The following is a 6049-nucleotide window of genomic DNA, read 5'->3' as shown; positions in this document are numbered from 1 at the left end:
AAAGCAGCTACTCAGCTGCTCCAATAGATTCCGACATGTAGTTAATTACCAGTCTCACCATGGGGAATAACTACATTCAGCTGCCCAGCCACTCAACCAGGCTCAGCCAAGTTGACACAGAGACTTAACCACCACAACATCAGTAATACCTCAATTAATTAAAAGAAAAAAATAAACCTACCAGGGTAATTCTAATCCCTACATATATTTATGCAAAAAATCTGAGCTGCTATATCCTATGAGAAGCTAAAGACAGAAAATTCAGCAATAACACATTTTTATTTTTTTTTTTGTTTTTGTTTTTGGAGGGGGAGTGTCTCCAGAGTTCTCACTGAATTATCAAAGAAGTTAACTTTATCTTTCAACATAATTCATTCTCAGCATATGTTCAGTAAATACTTTGTGAATGAATGAATAAAGTACATAAAAGAATCAAACAAAATACCAGAAGGTTATATTTGCTGGTTTAAAATGTGGAACCTTAAAACTAGTCTAGTTTTCTGCCTCAAGGGAAGAAATCTAAAGTTCTTAGAGAATTCCTATTGGAGAGTAACATTATGGAAGTGTCCTCTCCAAGATTTACAGTGTTATCCTGGAGATGGGGAGGTATACAATAGGCTGATAAATGATGCTTCCTGCATTGGATCCCAGGTATCCATGTCACCACAGTCATTTTAACAAGGACATTTGTTTTTGCATGAGGTTTCTATCCAACCTACACATGCCTACACTTTGGGCCATTCCTCTACTCCAGGCAGGAACTAATGGCAAAATAGGGCACTAATCAAAGTCATAGAACATCCCAACTCTAAAGTGCCAAGAATTTGCATTGGCAAATGGAAACCATCTGACCTTAAGAAACCATCTGCATTGATTTTGAAGACATTTTCACAGCCAGCCCTTAATCTGTAGAGTAACTGAGGCAATTCCCAATAGGTTATTCCCCATCTAATTTCCTTCTACTCGAAGCTACACACTCTCTTGCACAACTAATTGGACTTCTGCCCTATCTCACCTTTTTGTCATCACTCACTAAGCCAGACCATTCACATAGTCCCAAGATCAGGGAAGCAGAGCCACTGTCCAAGGGAAGAAATTCCCGTCTCCAGCAGTCATCAAGATAGCTCTCTGCCCTAGAACATAGGCAAATGTGCATTGGTCGCCCAGGATAGTGAAGAGATACAGATCTCCCAGACCCATCAGTAACATCAGTGGGTCATTTAGGGGAACCAGTTGTATTCTGTCTGACCATAGGAATAGGAGCTCTGGTAGCGTAGTGCCTAAGGTGTTTGATTGCTAACCAGAAGGCTGGCAGTTCAAACCCACCAGCCACTCCTCAGAAGGAAGGTTGGGCAATCTACTTCTGTAGTGTTACTGCTTCAGAAACCCAAGGAGGGGTAACATTGAGTCGGATCCGACTAAACAGCAGTGGATTTCGTTGTGTAGGAATAGGGATTGCATGGAAGGGTGGCTCTCTGGCATGCCTTTCATCCCGTAGATCTGCTCTCTAAGAAACTTCTACAAACTCCAGCTAGTAATGATGATTCAGAGATGCCACAAGCCTATTTATCTAAGTTGTCCTGGACCCCTTGGCATATTCTCCACTTCTCTCCTTCTGGTCCTTTTTCCAAATGATGCTGATCTCTGGCTATAGAATTCGGTCACCATGGACTGTGGTCTCTGGACTTGTTTTTGCATGTGGTTGCTCACTCTCTTATGAGCTCTGGGACATTATCTCCCATGGATCCCCACTAGCAAAGGGTTTCTTCTATGTGTCTTTGGATGTGTAGGGTATTCACATACATTAACATGTGAGAATATAAACTGGAAATTTTTTTTTGAAAAAATTGGCAATATCTTTTTAAAGTCACAGTCTTTACTATCTATCTCCTTTAACCCAATTTCCAATTTCTACCGAAAACCATGTATATTTTCCCAGGAATTCATGTTAGAAATTTTGATGTCAGATCTATAAATCATATTATCAAATAAGAAACAACTTGTGTGCTGGTTAGTAGAATAAATACAGAACATGCAGGCTTTCAGAGTTGTTCAGAGTGAGATGATGTGTGCTGAAGAGAGGCCAAATTCATTTAATTTTATTAAGTGGTACAGGCAAGGGGAAGAATAATATGTGTACCTTTATCAATTAAGTTACAAATAGCATATGTTTTTATAGTACATGAACCTTGAAAACACTATGCTGAATGAAATGTCAGTCACCAAAGGACAAAAGTCGTATGATTCCACTTACATGAAATATCTACAGTAATGGAGAGTATAAAGATCATAGTTTATTAGTGGTTGCCAAGAGCAGGAGGCAGGAAGGAATGCAGACTCACTGTTTAGGGGACACTGAGTTTCTATCCAGGGTGAAGGAAAAGTTTGGAAATGGATAATAGTCATGGTGGAACAACAAGATGAATGGATGTAAATAATGCCACTGTACATGTAACAAATGTTCAAATGGAAAATATACTGTTAACATATATGTTTACATAGGAACTCTGGTGGCAGAGTGCCTAAGGCATTTGAGTGCTAACCAGAAGGTTGGCAGTTCAAACTCACCAGCCACTCCTCGGAAGGAAGACTGGGCTATCTACTTCCGTAGAGATATCACCTCGGAAACCCAAGGAGGGCTTGCTATGAGTCAAACCAACTAGAAGGCAGTCAGTGGGTTTTTTTTGGGGGGTTATATATTTACAACATGTACACACACAACTTAGACCCTTCCCTTAAATAAAACACATCAGACTCTTAGGAGGGGAATGCATTTTGGAAGAATATCTGCAAAGGGGAGAATTATAATTTTATATATATAATTTTTTGTTTAAAACCATGATATACACTAATAGCTTGTCTTTGTTGTCAGTTGCTGTGGCCTGAAGCATCTTGTGGCAACCTTATGGATAACAGAATAAAACATTGCCCCATCCTTTATTAAGTGGTATGGATTACATCTCAGTATAAAGAACATGAAAATCTTCACAACTGGACCAATAAGCAACATCACAATAAATGGAAAAAAGACTGGAGTTGTCAAAGATTTCATTTTATTTGGTTCCACCATCAACACCAATAGAAGCACCAGTCAAGAAATGAGACATCGTACAGGGAAAATGTGCTGCAAAAGATTTCTTTCAAGTGCTGAAGAGCAAAAGTGTCTCTTTGAAGACTAAGGTGTGCCTAACCCAAGACATGATATGTTCAATTACCTCATATGCATGTGAAAGCTGGACAATGAATAAGGAAGAGCAAAGAAGAGTGGATGCTTTTGAATTGTGGTGTTGGTGAAAAATACTGTAAGTACCGTGGACTGCCAGAAAAACTAACAAATCTGTCATGGAGGAAGTGCAGCCAAGAATGGCTAGACTTCATCTCACCTACTCAGTCCATGTTGTCAGAAGGGACCATTCCCTGGAGAAGGTTATCTTGCTTGGTAAAGTAGAGGGTCAGCGAAAAAGGGGAAGACCCTCAACAAGATGGATTGACACAGTGGCTGCAATGATGGGCTCAGGTATAGCAAGGGTGGTAAGTCTGGCACAGGACCAGGCAGCATTTTGTTCTATTGTACACAGGATCTCTGTAACTCAGAGCTGACTCTCTGGCACCTAACAACAAGAGCATCCTTTATTAAAACATGTATATAAACCTAAAACAAGAGAGAGAAGTTGTGCATTATTCACAGAATCTAATTCCTACATGATGCAGCACAGAGAACCAGAAATCAGAATGGTTTAACACAGTATTTATTTTTATTTCTCCTCACGTAAAATCTGCTGTGAGGTAGCAGGGGTTGTCTGCCATCAGGTGACCCAAGGATTCAGTCTGCTTCCATCAGTTGCTTCTGTCATCACCAGAGGGGCATGCTTGAAGCTGAATAGAAGAGAAAGCATACTGGTGACATACCTGTTCTCAAATGCCTCTAACGCTTTGCTCATATTTCAGTAGCAAGCGCTAGTCCCATGACACAGATGTGAGTGATACCCACACGTATGTCCAAAAAGTGTTTTATTCTCCTTCCCACCATCTTTTATAAGGCCTGTATATTGTATTTTGCAGTCAGTGTCATTCTTTTTATTACTTAAGAGACATTACAGAGTATTAAAATGAAAATAAATTGAGAGGCAGACAGTTGGCCTCAGGCTGGGAGAAGTGAAAGAGAGTGTACTACCAACTAATTCAGAGCAGGAGTCTAGTTTCAGCTCAGCTCTGTCAACAATTCTCTTGGATTCTCATCTTTCTGGAGCCACAGAGGCTGGATGAACCCCTGAAACTACTGTCCTGAGATAATCTTTAAACTTCAACCAAAAATATCCTTTGACGTCTCCTTAAAGCACAATATAAATATTGCTTATATTTTTACATGGGGTCAATATGAGTCAGAAATGACTTGACAGCACATAACAACAACAATATTTTTGCCTAAATAGTAAAGAATATCTGCCTTGAAAATGAAGCTCTTTTAATAGCTATTTATATAGGGTCAAAGTGACAACAGCAACTGAAAAGATTAGATAGGAAACTTAGGGGTGGGGAGTTCATGTTAATGAGGGAAGAACAAGTCAGAAAAGGAGGGTGAGAATGGTGGCTCACTTGAAGAACATAATCAATGTCACCACAAGGTAGATGTGGAAACGGTCAAATCCGTACATGTTTGGTTTGCTGTGTATATTCTCAACAACAACAAATCTACCCTGTTAACTCACATCCCCAAGCTTGCTGAGTCCCACTTCATCACCTGTGAAATGGGTCTGATGAGCCCTATCTCATCGGAGTGTTACAATATATGTAACATTAAAATATAATAATAAAAAAAAAAACTGGCAAAGTACCTGACATATTCCTACATCTTTAAGAATGAGAGCTATTGCTGAGATTATGTCTTCTCAAAACTCTACCACCCTGTCCTTACTTTTACTTATTTTTTTAACAGAGGATATCTCAGAGAACATGAAGTGCTTTCAGAGACAGAATAGGAAATCAGATAAAAAATACTGGTTAGAAAGTGAAACTTAGGAATGTTTTCCCTCAGAAGGTATATGATTTAACTTATGTGTAGATGTCTTCCCCAGCTGGACACAACTTAAATGTCCTAGAATTTCTGTCAAGTATAAATGCCTTGCCTCCCTTCCAAGCAAAGCACCAGTGTTTTCATTAATTTCACCTTCAGCAAAACGTTAGATGTTGCCAAATGATCTCAAGAAAATTAAAATATGTCTTGAATGCAGCGGGGTTGGTCTCTCCCAGCTCCACCCAAATACTGCCAGCCCAGTGTCTTCTGGGAATCTCCCTCAAGGGAGTCTCCTTACTAGTTTTCAGAAAGTATATGGACCTGATGTGTATATACATCTAGTGAGTACAATGCATTCGACAGCACTGTGATAAGCATGCAGGGAAACTTCCTTTCCTGCTTTTACTCATGATCTCAAAGTAACTGACAGGGTTTCTTCTTCTTTTTTTTTTTTTTTAATTCCAGGATTTTTCTCTCAGCTGTGAGGCACAATTATCTGAGGGTCTGTTCCTGGTCACCACTCTGACAGCTACCCACCCCCTATCTTTACTTGAAATCATCTAACACTGAAAGACTAGCAATTTCCCAAAGTCCAAACTGTCCTCCTCAAGGAATTTATATTTGACACCCTCAACGGGGTGTCAGAGATGCTCATCGAATGTTTTGAGAGTTAATGAGTCAGTGAACAAGGGGTCTAATTTATTTAGGTTAAACTTCTCCTACATTCTTGAATGATAAGCAAATCCAGGTGCTTACCATTTGATTTTACAGAACAAAGTACTAAATGGGTTGAGGAAAGCCAAAAAATGACCATCATTTACATTTTTCCTTTATATCACATTTTTAAAGGTGAGTTATTCACATTTCCGAGGAAATGCCTATCCAAATGTCATGTTATCTTCTCCCTAGTAATAGAGTAAGATTGGGAGGTGTCACGCTTTGTTTTCCAAATAGCAAAGCTCTTACCATTTAACATCCTAAACAGCAATAAATCCATGAACAACATGATACATACATTTAGATTTTAAAAATACT

General features: G+C 39.2%; 1 protein-coding gene across 1 annotated transcript in view; it reads right to left on the bottom strand.

The window, feature by feature from the left end:
• LOC103209849 (melanoma-associated antigen B16-like) overlaps positions 1-6049 on the bottom strand; it is a 16206-nt gene that overhangs the window by 3534 nt on the left and 6623 nt on the right. The window lies entirely within an intron of this gene.

This window comes from Orycteropus afer, unplaced genomic scaffold (assembly GCF_000298275.1).
Source record: "Orycteropus afer afer isolate SDZICR_OR568_19922 unplaced genomic scaffold, OryAfe1.0 scaffold00537, whole genome shotgun sequence".
Classification (NCBI taxonomy): domain Eukaryota; kingdom Metazoa; phylum Chordata; class Mammalia; order Tubulidentata; family Orycteropodidae; genus Orycteropus; species Orycteropus afer.
Note: the sequence above shows the minus strand (reverse complement) of the source record. Positions and strands in the feature narration are given on the sequence as shown.